General features: G+C 35.4%; 1 protein-coding gene across 8 annotated transcripts in view; it reads left to right on the top strand.

The window, feature by feature from the left end:
• MBNL1 (muscleblind like splicing regulator 1) overlaps window positions 1-15,086 on the top strand; it is an 874,569-nt gene that overhangs the window by 196,154 nt on the left and 663,329 nt on the right. For 6 of the 8 annotated variants that reach the window (XM_044070528.1, XM_044070524.1, XM_044070527.1 and 3 more), the window contains exon 1: window positions 1-207. This exon is cut by the window's left edge. The exons of the other annotated variants lie outside the window; for them this stretch is intronic. The gene's annotated coding sequence lies outside the window, so the exon portion shown is untranslated. The remainder of the gene's footprint in view (window positions 208-15,086) is intronic. 8 annotated transcript variants of the gene reach the window in all.

The following is a 15,086-nucleotide window of genomic DNA, read 5'->3' as shown; positions in this document are numbered from 1 at the left end:
GCAAGCCAGACAGTGAGATAAGAGTGTGCCTAGCTATATTCAACAGCCTTTCATCTGCAATTGTGAGACTTGCCACTCACATAATGACTCTGTGACAGGGAATTGACAAGTTCAATTTCAGACTGCTACCATCATCTTACAATGAGCCCCACAATGCCTTGGGCATCCTGTTTACAAAGTGACTGCATCTGAAAAAAAATGTGAGAGGTAAGTTTCCATTCGTAAAGCTGCTAGCTGTCTAGTTACAGGGTAGAATCCAGAGGTGGAAGGCAGAAGTGAGACTAAGCTTTCACTGGGTTTTAATTTAACAGGCAGAGGCTGGGTTACCATGGTTTACAGTTTCATATCGCTCACCATCTATAGCTATGAAGAAAGCAGAAGGTCACAGCTGCAGTCTCTTCCTGTCGGTGGGCTGAAGGCAGTTTTATGTATATAGCTCCAGTGAAACATTATTTGCCAGTACTTGTATAAAGAAATGGCTGAATGCAAATAGTACATCAGTTTGTTGATCCTTCTTATGCAAAAATGTATGATAATTTAGGTGTCCTTATTTGAGAAGAGCATAAGAAGAAATGTCTCAATCTTTGATTTTTGTCTGCCTACCATCTCTCTGCCATTCAGCTAGTGAGCCAAATAATGTGCACTGAAATGTTTGCTCTCTGCCTACTGCATATAACTTACGCATGACATGTTTAGCTGTGTTTCCTTATATGGAGACTGCTGTATTTCAGTACAGTATGGTTCTTGCCAAGTTTACAGGGAGGAAGACGCCCTGCATAATTCTTATTTTTCCCCACTGTTTTGTAGTGCGTCACATAAGCACAGTGTAGAAGTAAGCATCAAAATGATTTGAGGATGTTTTACAAGAATGCTGTGTCATTTTGTCATGTGATTTGTACTATAAGTTAGAAAATGAAAGCTTTCTCTTCCCCATATTTTTTATAGAAATAGTATAAAAAACTAGCGCAGCCTTTTTGTCCTTTAAAGGGCAGGAATTTGTTAAGTTTAATGATGCGTCATGACAAAATGTTTTCATTATATATTTTGCAAGAGCTAAAGTATACAGCAGAGCCTGTTTGCCTTTTTTTTTTTTTTCCGTAGTGCTTTTGAGGGCATCCTAGACAAAAGTGGTCTACCCTTGGGTGTTGCAGGCCTTTATGAAATAATGGTGTGCATTATCTTCCAGGTGTCTAGACTAGAGGGCAGGACTACCCTATGCTTGATGCTCTTGGCATTACAACAGGCAGGAAGGTCAAAGCAGAAAAGATAGCAGTTTAAAGTCTATACAGACTTTCGGAGACACGTAAACTGTACAAAAAAGCAGTATATAGTATTTCAGCTAGGCTTCTGACCAGGTTCTGCTTACACTCAGTTCTGGCCAGGTTCTGCTTACACTCAGTTCTGGCCAGGTTCCGCTTACACTCAGTAAATAAAATTTGCCTCACTGAAACAAAAGGCGGAAACTTTCTTAGGTCTGAAACATGTTGCTTTAACAGTCAGTATAACTTAAGATTCTGCAAGTTACCACACCCATCACATATTACTCATGCGGAACCACCTTAGAAGGTTCTGTAACTGAATTAGAAGCAAAGTACCTCAAGGCAGTTTGAATTCACTCAGTGTTGTCTTATCTTTAACTGCCAGTTGTCAGGTGCCTGGCACAAAACCTGCTACAGAATTCTTGCAGTTTGAATTATTACTTTAAAAACTGAGTGTGTGTGTGGTACACCCAGTTCATTATTTACTGGACATCTATAATGCTTGACTTTATTATTATAGAAATGTTTAGATTTTGCAGAGGAAATCTATGTAATTCCCATAGGTTCTTGCAAAGAGGACGGGTGCAGTAGTTTTATTATATTGCAGATAGCTGACTGGGTATTTCACTGTTTTCCTTCTATCTCATAGTGTATACAATGCAATATTTAATACATACTTTTTATTGGATTTGTTGCCATTTAAAAATGAACACAAATGAAAGAGCCTTAAGCTAGTTACTTAGTTGCAGCACAGACACATTAATATTATTTCCATCTTTTAGATGTTTTAATTATTGGACAGATATAGCTTATGAAATATCTGCTGTATAAAATGCTGCTAAGTTTCTGTGTTTTTTTTTTTTTTTTTCTCTAAGCTTCAGTAAATACTCAAGAAAGACAAAGAGGTGGAAGTGTTAGGATGTTTTATTACTTGTTGGGTCTTTCGGCTTTTTCCGGTTAGGGGTCGCCACACCATATATATTGTAAGTGTTCAGCACAGACTCTTTGAAAAAAGCCAAGTGGCTAGTTGTCCTTCAAGAGATAATATGGTAACAATGTGTAAAGATTATCTGGTTATCATGCCAATTTCATAGACTTGCCATGTGTTTCAAAATGCTGAAAATCGCAACATACATTAGCAAATACAGTCAATATTTTCTCCTTATGTGGCATGTATTATATCAGTGGTAAAAACTAGTTCTTAAACTTTCACCCGCATAATCACTGATTTTTCCATTATGACGGTCACAAAAGACTCTGCCTTACCTGAAAGTTCTGAGAAAGTAATATGCCATCCCTATAGATGCTAGTATAAGTCTGTATTCATGGAACTGGACCTGAAAGCATTTAATGTTGATGTTTTTTTAACTGGTGACAAAAACTACAATTGCATATGGCTGTCTGAAAAATAGCCACAGTATATGACCAGTAGCCATGTTCATAAAATGTACACTGTTATTTAGTTATATTTAAACAATTATTTATTGGTAGTTACAACATCAATAATAATAACTAAGGAAAAAAATAGTAATTGCATTACGTATTTCACCACCTCTTAACCACTGTAATCAATTGTAATTACCATTCTGTGAAGCTCCACACGGATTATAATTTTTATAAATTCTGCAAACCAGAGTGCACTTAGACAAGAACAGACTTGTGGCAGTCGATTCTAATCATTATTTTAAAGTAAACATTCACTAGATGTCCCTGCCCCCAAGTTTCCACTTCCTACAATTTCCTTTTCAGTAGCTATGCACCTAGAAAAAAGCAAACTGCATCTGCCGTACAGAACTAGAAACAAAATTAATTCATTACATACATGGCAGAAGCTAAATAAAGTATACTTGAGATCTGGATTCAGCCTACAACAATAAAGTAACCCCTTAAAATCCTAGGTAACAAAAGTCAGTTGCAGGACTGTTACTCAGCTATTTGTGTCAGGTTAATATTAGAAGTTGACATGTTTTAAAATAACTGTTTGCCCTGTACCTTTATTATATGCATCATTTAACTGTTGTTGTTTGAATGTGTCTAATGAATTGATGGCCTGCTTCATATTTGAGTAGCTTTGAGAGATATAGGAACTACATACTCACTGGTGATGACAAACAATTGTGGATGCTATCTACTATGCAGAGTTGCAGTATACGTCAGCTGAAACTGTAAAAAGCTTCTGTCCTTCAGCAGTCAGTCTACAGATAACATGGCCATATGTTGTTAAATGCTCTCCTATTATCCACACTTCCCTGCCATAGAATCTTGCTTTCTTTCCTACTCTATCATAAAAAAAAAAAAACAAACTTAGTGAAGCAGACAACCAGACAGAAAGATGGATAGATGCATAACTACATAAAGAGACAGTGATATAATGTTAAAAGAAATGGCTAAGTAAGAGCTACAGACTTGGGAATGATTCCCACCATCTCTACTTCCATTCTCTGATTCTGTACACCTCTGAGCAAAAATAATATTTTGGAGTTTCCTTAAACACACCAACCCAGTTGTTCTCAATAAGATTATTTATTCAAAAACATTAAAAAAAATGAATATATATTCCCTATATTAATTATTAACATCCCTCAGTTATAGGTGGAATATTCTTTGTTTTAGTCTGCCAGTGAATGTATACGTGTATGTGCATATGTTGTTATTGTTTGTCTTTCAGCTTTTCCCGGTTAGGGGTTGCCACAGTGGAACTCCAGTCCGCTAATGATTGGCAGTAGATTTCCACGAATGCCGAGGTGCCAGCTCAAAATTCAACCTTCAACGAAGGCACGCCCATTTACGCATGTCTTTCGAACATCCACCCAACTGTGGGGAGGACATGCAGACTCCACACAGAAGGCACTCCCTGCACTCCAGCCGAGAATTGAACGGGAGAACCTCTTGCTTTGAGGCAACAACGCTACCGCTGCACCACCGAGGATGTTGTCTGTGTGTGTGTATGTATGTATGTATGTGTATATATATATATATATATATATATGTGTGTGTGCGTGTATAAAATCAAAGCTAAAAGGAAATGTAAAGTTAGATTTCAGGAGCAGTTAAATTATATCAGAAATAGAAATGTGGTTAATCCAGTGGCACAACATGTAATTTTATAATCTGGGGGAGAATTGAGAGTTCTAAAACATGAGCTTTGTTGCAGGATACAGCTAATATTAGGGATAACAATAATGCTGACAGATATTTGCTTCATAAGGAAGTTGAAATAATTAAAAAATGTGGCAACCTGAAACCATATGGTTTACATAATGAGTTAGACTAGAAAGCATTGTGGCAGACTGAATTAGTTTATTTTAGTCATTGTAATGTGTTTAAGTCTTTTGAAACTATAGGGTTTTTGCCCCTATCCTACCCAGTCTCACTTCTCCTACATACAATGTTCAATGGTTTTACTATTGCTGCACTTGATGATCCAATCAGTTGACCAATTATGACATAAAAAAATATTAACAACGGGTACATTTAACCAAAATTAGTTGTAGCTGCGTTTTTTAAAAAAAAAAAAAAAATATATATATATATATATATATATATATATATATATTTTATATGTATGTATATGCATATACATAAAATATCATAGTTATCAACACATCAGCAAGTAGCATTTTCCTTTCTCAAGGATATATTACAGCATTTCTAAAAAACTGAATATATAGGAGAGCACACACACACACACACACACACACACACACACACACACAAATAAATATGTGTGTGTTTATATATATATATATATATATATATATATATATATATATATATATATATAGTCTATATTAGCTAATAGAAGCTAAATCGCAACAACTAAACAGCGAAAGCTGTAAACTGCGAATGGCCACTTCTGCAAATTTTTTCATAGGGAAAAAAATTTGCTTAGCTGGACCAAAAAAAAAAAAAACCTTTCAAGCCCTAATCGAGTGTCCCCCACACCCCCATAACTAAATATACCAACTCTGAGATCGCTCTACAGTGGAGAAAAGGGCAGATTCCCAATAATGGCCAAGCAATTTTTTTCCCTAAGAAATAATTCACTGAAGTGGCCGTTCACGGTTTACTGCTTTTGCCATTTAGGTGTCGAGCTTTAGGTGTTCGATTAACTAAAGCTTAGACTATATGATATAGACCCCATTTTATATATATATAATATATATATATATATATATATATATATATATGTTTATGTGTGTGTGTGTGCATATTGTTTATATATACTCACACACACACACACACACATATATATACAAACACACATAAATTTATAGGTGTGTGTGTGTGTGTGTGTGTGTGTGTGTGTGTGTGTGTGTGTGTGTGTGTGTGTGTGTGTGTGGTTGAGTTGTACTTGAAACCTTCCCCAAGCCCTATTCTCTTGCCTGTTCCTGAGTACTTCATCAGCATCTTATTTCTTATATGTGAAATGACATTATGATACAGTGGGATTTGATGCACATTCAACCAGCTACTGAAGAGAGTGCAGGAAGTTCTTGCATTACTGTCATTGGCTTATTCATAGTAAGGAAGACTGATTAAAAAGAAACCTTATTGATGGTTTTATTTCCTGTGTTGAATGCATTGTTTCTGTCATCTGAGATGGAATTCATCTTGCATGGTCTGAATCTAGTAAAGGAGAACATTGTGTGAAAACCTAGTAAGAAATATATGCCTGGACCCCTTTTGGTATGCTATTGACATTCATTTACTTTTGACTTGATTTTTAGGCTAATGTCTTAGGTCAACTAAAACTGTGGAATAAAAGATCACCTTTTGTTAAGTTACTGATGAAACCTCTCTGACTTTTTACTGCCACAGAGATAATACATAGTAAGACCATGGAGACAAGTTTAGAATCCAATTACAGCATGGCTTTAATGAATGATTTCATTTATGGTAAGGTGTCTGGCAGTTTAAGGTAACCTAACCAACTATCACTGCTCAGTGCTCAGGGAGTGTTCTGACTGAGGTCAGCAATGTATAGTAATAAGTGACGTCACACATTACAGCATTAATGTGTTACAGCAGTGTTCAGATAGTTCTAGTAGAACATTGAAGAGTTGTATGGTGAAACCATAAATATTCACTGAATAGTTTGAATGAAACAAGTGCAAAATGCACACATTTGAAAAAAAATCACTTTAGTGTAATGTTTGTCTGCATTAAGTTTTCTTCATTTAAGCTGCAATTCATGTTTTGTTGTACCTGTGGTAAACACACACACACACACACACACACACACACACACACACACACACACACACACACATACACCATGAGGAAAGCTGACTATCTTTTGCTATTAATAAATGTTTGGTAAAAGAAAACATCTTAATACAAGGTTCATATCAGAGTGATATTCATAGTCCTTTCCTTTCATCACTTGAGTTATAGAAGTATATTTTAGATTCCGCTAGCAAACATTTTAAAAATTATTTTTTATTTGCCATTCTTTTCTTAGGTTTTATTGTATGTATCAGCAGCACTTAATGCTGTGAGCTGTTTTCAAATCATTATGATATGTTTACATGATAGAGTGCTGGTGTAATATTTCACAATTTTACTTTTGGATAGCTGCGTCATAGAAGTTACAGGATGAAAATATAGGAGAACCAGAAGATGATGTGTGCTAGTATTAAAATAATACCTTATTTTGTTTGCATTTTTTGTATTCCTAATTATTTTTTGATTATAAGTTACCTGACAAAAATCTCATATGCCAGGAATGACCATACATTTCCGTTGAAAAAAAAAATGGCTCTCAGTGGCCTAAAAATATGCTTCCTGTCACATGACATCCTGCAACTGCATGCACTTTTTTCTCCACACTTAGGTGCATTGTGGTTCTGTTAAATAAAATTTTTTGCTGTTTGATAAAGCAGACAAGCAGACCTTGGTCAGAAAAAAAAAGATACTCACACTTCACTGCGACAATAGATGTTCTCACACACACTCATGCACAGTTAAAACACAAAAAGATGATGTTACAAATGCCAAATGCATAACATCAAAACATGAACCTCAATGTGCTTCTATGCATGCTCTGAGAAACAACCTTGGAGCATGCAAAACTTTGCGGCAAAAAAAAAAAATATTTATATATATTTCAACTAGTGCACAAAATTGGGTAAGGACATTTTCCTCAACCATGAGAATTATGCAAAATTGTACATATGTTGATCATATGTTTATCTGACCAAATGCGATTGATTAAAAAAACAATGCATCCATAGATATATATATATATATATGCGCATCTATACATATATATATATATATATATATATATATATATAGAGAGAGAGAGAGAGAGAGAGGCCACATCCATCTATATATTTATATCTATATCCCTCTCACTCTAAATATATATGTGTGTGTGTGTGTGTGTGTGTGTGTGTGTGTGTGTGTGTGTGTGTGTGTGTGTGTGTGTGTGTGTGCGGTTGAGTTGTACTTGAAACCTTCCCCAAGCCCTATTCTCTTGCCTGTTCCTGAGTACTTCATCAGCATCTTATGTCTTATATGTGGAATGACATTATGATACAGTGGGATCTAATGCACATTCAACCAGCTACTGAAGAGAGTACAGGAAGTTCTTGCATTACTGTCATTGGCTTATTCATAGTAAGGAAGACTGATTAAAAAGAAACCTTATTAGTGGCTTTATTTCCTGTGTGAAATGCATTGTTTCTGTCATCTGAGATGGAATTCATCTTGCATGGTCTGAATCTAGTAAAGGAGAACTTCGTGTGAAGACGTAAGAAATGTATGCCTGGACCCCTTTTGGTATGCTATTGACATTCATTTACTTTTGACTTGATTTTTAGGCTAATGTCTTAAGTCAACTAAAACTGTGGAATAAAAGTTCACCTTTTGTTAAGTTACTGATGAAACCTCTCTGACTTTTTACTGCCACAGAGATAATACATAGTAAGACCCTGGAGACAAGTTTAGAATCCAATTACAGCATGGCTTTAATGAATGATTTCATTTATGGTAAGGTGTCTAGCAGTTTATGGTAACCTAACCAACTATCACTGCTCAGTGCTCAGGGAGTGTTCTGACTGAAGTCAGCAATGTATAGTAATAAGTGACGTCACACATTACAGCATTAATGTGTTACAGCAGTGTTCAGATAGTTCTAGTAGAGCCACATTGAAGAGTTGTATGGTGAAATCATAAATATTCACTGAATAGTTTGAATGAAACAAGTGCAAAATGCTCACATTTGAAAAAAAATTACTTTAGTGTAATGTATGTCTGCATTAAGTTTTCTTCATTTAAGCTGCAATTCATGTTTTGTTGTACCTGTGGTAAACACACACACACACACACACACACACACACACACACACACCATGAGGAAAGCTGACTATCCTTTGCTATTAATAAATGTTTGGTAAAAGAAAACATCTTAATAGAAGGTTCATATCAGAGTAATATTCCTAGTCCTTTCCTTTCTTCACTTGAGTTATAGAAGTATATTTTAGATTCCGCTAGCAAACATTTTGAAAATTATTTTTTATTTTCCATTCTTTTCTTAGTCAATTTTTATTGTATGTATCAGCAGCACTTAATGCTATCAGCTGTTTTCAAATCATTATGATATGTTTACATGATAGAGTGCTGGTGTAATATTTCACAATTTTACATTTGGATAGCTGCGTCATAGAAGTTACTGGATAAAAATATAGGAGAACCAGAAGATGATGTGTGCTAGTATTAAAATAATACTTTATTTTGTTTGCATTTTTGAATTCCTAATTATTTTTTAATTACAAGTTACCTGACAAAAATCTCATATGCCAGAAATGACCATAAATTTCTGTTGAAAAAAAATGGCTCTCAGTGGCCTAAAAATATGCTTCTTGTCACATGACGTCCTGCAACTGAATGCACTGTTTTCTCCACACTTAGGTGCATTGGAGTTCTGTTAAATAACATTTTTTTGCTGTTTGATAAAGCAGACAAGCAGACCTTGGTCAGAAAAAAAAGATACTCACACTTCACTGCCACAGTAGGTGTTCTCACACACAAACACACACCCATGCACAATTAAAACACAAAAAGATGATGTTACAAATGCCAAATGCATAACATCAAAAACATGAACCTCAATGTGCTTCTGTGCATGCTCTGAGAAACAACCTTGGAGCATGCAAAACTTTACGGCAAAAAAAATATATATATTTTAACTAGTGCACAAAATTGGGTAAGGACATTTTCCCCAACCATGAGAATTATGCAAAATTGCACATATGTTGACCATATGTTTATCTGACCAAATGCGGTTGATTAAAAAAACAGTATGTGTGTATGTATATATGTATGTATATATATATATATATATATATATATATATATATATATATATATATATATATATAATATAGAGAGAGAGAGAGGGGCCACATCCATCTATATATTTATATCTATATCTCCCTCTCGTGCTTTCCCTCTCACTCTAAATATATATATATATATATATGTGTGTGTGTGTGTGTCTGTATATATAGATCCTACACTCACGAAAATCACAAACTGGTACAAAACAGAACAAGGAGAGCGGACTTATAAAACTGACTCTTTTATTTTGGTAAGTGCTTTCACTGGCAATAATCCACCAGCTTCTTCAGACCATCAAACCTAGTTTAAAATACCTATTTGTATACATAGATTGATACACACTCAAAGAAGAAACACATTGGGTCTATAGCACCAAATCGAAAAGTCATGTAATCGAACAGCATTTCACATGGAACTGCCATTCATTGAGGTGTTTATAGTGAGGTCTCTGTACAGTGAAGAACTGAAAATTTGCCCTTTCCTCACCTTAGTATAATCTCAGAGCTGGTATGTGTAATTAACAGGGGTATGCAGGGTGCAGACCCCCACAAGAGCAACTTCAATTAACGTCATTTTCGATGTTAATTCCGTCTGATTACATGACTTTTCAGTTTGGTAATATAGACCCAAGCGGAGGTGCAGGGGTAGCATTGTCGCCTCACAGCAAGAGGTTCTCCCATTCGATTCTCGGCTGGAGCGCCTTCTGTTTGGAGTCTGCATGTCCTCTCCGCGGTCAAGTGGCGTTCAGAAGATATGCATGAATGGGTGTGCCTTCGTTGAAGGTTGGGCATCGGGCTGGCACCTAGGCACTGCAAAAATCTGCTGCCAATCATTAGCAGACCGGAGTTCCACTGTGGTGACCCCTAACCGGGAAAAGCCAAAAGATGAACAACAGACCCAAGCACATTATATATCACACACCTCTCTCTCTCTCACTCTCTCTCTCTCATAAACATACACTCGCACACACATATGTTTGTTTTGTGTGTGTGTGTGTGTGTGTGTGTGTGTGTGTGTGTGTGTGTGTATATATATATATATATATATATATATATATATATATATGTGTGTGTGTGTGTATTTATATACATATATATGTATGAATACACACACTTGTGGGTGTGTGGTTGTGTAGATATATAGATAGATATAGATATAAATATAAACATAAATATATGCAGAGAGAGACAAAGAATGAAAAATTTGTATGTATAAAAATACATAGCTATAGCTATGTATATATGCATACATTTTGCATGTATTACTTATGGATCCGAATTTTACAGAAGAAATAACAATCTCACTCTCTTTTATACAGTAAAATCCAAAATCCTCTATTTCAATATCTTTTTTGTGATATCCTGAATAAACTGAGTCAGTGCAGCCATATTTGATACACAAATGGACTTGAGTCTGCTTCTCTAAGCTGCACAAAAATGACTTGTATTTGAAAAATAACTGTAGAATATTTTTCAATGTTAATGATATGAATGTTGATTTTTTATTTTTTTTTTTTTTTTTTGCCATTATAAGTTCCCCTTCTTTAGGGGCTGTACCTATTTTTAATCATGGATAAACTGGAAATTGCAATATATTAAATCTAATCCAAATGTGACCAACCTACAACTGTATTTTAATATTATGCTGCCCAAGCCATGTGTCAGTGGTCAGAAATGAAATAATTCCTGTTGTTTCTAGTGTCCAGCAACTGTCATTAAACTCTGACAAGAAAAGATAATTGATGTGACTTTGCAAAAGCTAGTCCACATGTGTTGTATCCCCTATGTGACAATTTTTTTATTGTTCAGAGGTGCTTAACACTGACTCATTGGATCTTTTGCTAGCATGTTCCTTCTGACAAAGAAGCATACTAAAGTTGGTTTCAGTTCAGGGACAATATGCATTGTGACAAATGATGGTGAAATTTAATTGTTGAGTTTGTACAGACTTTGTCATGGTAATAACTGTGAAGTTGGTGAAACCACAATTAAACATAATTATATAACAAAAATAAGCTGCATGGAAGTTTTCAGTAATGCATGTACTCCAGCACATAAAACATTACATCTTCTTTTTTATGTAGTCATCTAGAGCTAATTGGGATACTTTGCTAATATTCAGTCGTATCACTTAGTAATGGGTTGCCGTATCCCTGCAAACGTCAGAACAAAAAAGGTCACAGTAATAGAATAATTGACAGGACATACTAAACTGAAAACAATGATCCCTTTATAAAGAAAGCAGAAAATTTGCATCAGTTTCATATGGTTCCCTGCTGAACACACTCCTAAAGTTAACTTAGATGAGTCATTCCCTCAAGGGCATCTTGTGATGGAGGACATTTATAGGTAAATGAATCCCCTTGCTTTACTTCATACCAGGTTCCTTGCAAAAGTAAAAATTTAGTTTTACATTAAAAGAGGTGGAGGATCCTGGCTTGGCTTGATAGTTGTATGGTCATGTGATGACAACAGTGTCAGCAGCAAGGCATTCCTAGACTGATTCCCACATAAAGTGCTGGTGAGTCAGGGATAAGCTTGGTATTCTAAAGAATGCTTTACTTTCTTATATGTTCTCAGTGAGATTCCATGTACAGGGAATAAAACATATATAGAAGTGTTAGAAGTCCATTTATACATGCAGTTAACATTGTAGTTTGTAATATCTGATGCAGAAAGATGCTAAAACGGATGCTGTTTCTTTTTTTAACTCACTCCTTATTTATCTTTATTTATCAAACTTAGTGTAAAAGAAAGAAAGATCTTGTTTACTTAAGCATTATTTTTTTGCTTTGCCAGTGTCCCAATGCTTTGTGGTGTCATAAACATTGCTGCGTTAACAGATGTACTTGCAGAATGGAATTACAATGTCAGCTTTATATAAGCAGGGTTAGTCAGCTGAATGCAGATTTCGATTTTCATACAACTGTCCTTTGTAAGTAAGCAGTAATGGTGTTGCTACATTTTCAGTATGTGACAAGTTTTTTTTTTATAAATGCCTTGTATTTCAAAGTTATTGCAGGAACGTTCAGGGTATACAACTGCAGACTCCCTGCATACCTTACCAGGTTTTGATACTGAGATGTAAATTAAAACAACCAATCATACTGTAAATACATAAATAAATAAATAAAAAATTCAAGACTGACTTAAGCAGCAATTTGTAGCATGTGAAACATCAGGGTCAGAAGACAACTCCACTGATAACATTACAGCAGTAAAGGATTTAGGGACACTACAGACACTTAAGAACTAACCCAACCTCTGTGTAAATCTATGATAGTTTGTTGTCTGTTGACCTGGAGTATCCTAGGCCTATCACTTCCAAGAATGACAGGCTCACTAATTATTTAAAATAATGTAAATAATACAATCCAGTCTTTTAGTTAGTTTTTTTTCATCCACAAGGCTTTCATTAACCACATATTTATAAATACTTAAAAAAATCTTCTTGCCAGCTTCTGAACAGTATTTCATACATATATTTGTATTTTTCTTTTATAATTTGAAAATCATAGAATGTAGTGGCATGTTAAAAGATTCATACATCTGAATGTCAAAAATTGTGATCTTTTCATTGTACAGGATCCTAGGTTGACACAAGGCAAGAAGTCCCTCAGACCATTAAAGGCCTAGTCAAATAAGCTCTTTAGATTACTTTTGTATTTCAACAGTAATCTCCCTCTTTTCTTAATGGGGAAATTACACAGGGGGAATTTATGACTGCACAGCCAATTATTTACATTCATTTAGAAAGCAGCCAGAGTATTGCTTTGTTTGTCATGCATAAGGAGCTGTTCTACAGACATGAAACAGTGGGCAAGGTATCTGTCCCACAAATGAGTCATATTTATCTGTTCTTATAGGCTGAAATCCTTAGTATAGGTGTCTTTTTGGAGTCCTAGTTTCCATATAGGTAGTGGAGATTGAACATTTTTTGGTATGGGCTTTCATGGCTCAAATACCAAGGAGTCAGTGGGAGACTGAGTAAAATGACAGGGCATCCAATCTGTCTGGGTAATTAAGAGTCTTGAGGCCAATGTCCTTTTTAGCAAATTGTCTCAGAGGCTTCCCAAGTTGAACACTTCAGTTAGAAATGTGCATGCCACAAGGAACAATTTATTCAAATATGGGCCCTATGAGGTTTGTAAACAAAGGGAGTAAGACTTAACTAGCTCTAGAGAAGATGCCTTTAGAAATTAGTTGGGCCAGATAGAAAGGTGGAAACTTGATGGTCAAGTGATAGTAAATTGTAAACATAGGTGCCTAAGTCTCTGATGACAATATTAGTTTGGAAGCCTGACTCATTTATATGATAGACAACAGGAAAAATGTGTTTGGAGAATAAAATCACACTAAATTTCTTAGCCCTTGCTGAAGTAAGTGAGTCAAAATGGTGAGCTGACATTTGCACCTAGGTTACAGTCATCAACCAACTTAAATAAATACAAGACTGGAACAGTAACTTGGATATCAGAGTCAGGTGCCAAAAAGGGGGTTAGATTCCTCATATTCAAACATTTGGGACACACTACTGTTGACATTTGTAGATGTCCTCGTAACTTTCACAACATGGGTTGAGCAGTCAATCAATTAACTGTCCAGTGGAAAACACATGGATTTATATGATGCTTAGTACACCTATCAGAAATACCTTCATGGGAGATTATATTAAAGACTTTGTCAATGCTGCATCTGACAAACCAAAACGGATTTGGGTCAGGGGCCAGTATGTTTCCTAAATCAGTTTTACTGATCTTGTATATGATGTGCTCCATGTCAGTACATATATGACTGGTGAGACTACTTGTTTTGTAATTGCCTGGCTTGTTGGTAGGTTTCCATTGTGTAGTGGGATTACAGAAGCTGTTTTCCAAAATCAAGTATGTAACTTGCAGTGGGACAAAGATTAGAAAAGGTTAAGGAAAAACTCAGGCAGGCTATATTTACAGCTAAAAAAATAGCCGGCCAGGCATATTATGAGGGCCCATGGAATATGTGATTTTCACTGTGGATGGGGCTGATACAAATTGGTATTTTTAGAGTGGGAGGTTTGTGGGAATATGGGGAATGAGTGGATGTGTGCTTGTTTGTATGTGTGTGAGTATGTGTGTGAAGAGTAAAGTTAGAGCTAAATTTATCTGATGGGATAATAATTGTTTTCTTGGCTCCAAGTGGATATTGTTAGTATAGCAAGCTCAAATCATATTTGGATGTTAATTATTACTTTCTTGCCATAGTTGAAGAAGCATTTTTTGTTGAAAATGGCTATCCTGAGTTCATAATCATTAAACTTTTTAATTGTGGTTTTAAGATTTTTACCAACCCATTGCAGTGCTTTTTTTAAATTGGGGATATGAAGATGTATTTTCTGACTTTAATTAAGCAATGTATTGATAAGAGTAGAGGCACAGCTAGCTATTTTTGTATCTGAGGCTGTCCATCGATCTGGCAACCCCTTATAGAAAACCTCATCTGACTA

The sequence above is a fragment of the Protopterus annectens genome, chromosome 4.part1 (genome assembly GCF_019279795.1).
Source record: "Protopterus annectens isolate FY-2018-M chromosome 4.part1, PAN1.0, whole genome shotgun sequence".
Lineage (NCBI taxonomy): Eukaryota > Metazoa > Chordata > Ceratodontiformes > Protopteridae > Protopterus > Protopterus annectens.
Note: the sequence above shows the minus strand (reverse complement) of the source record. Positions and strands in the feature narration are given on the sequence as shown.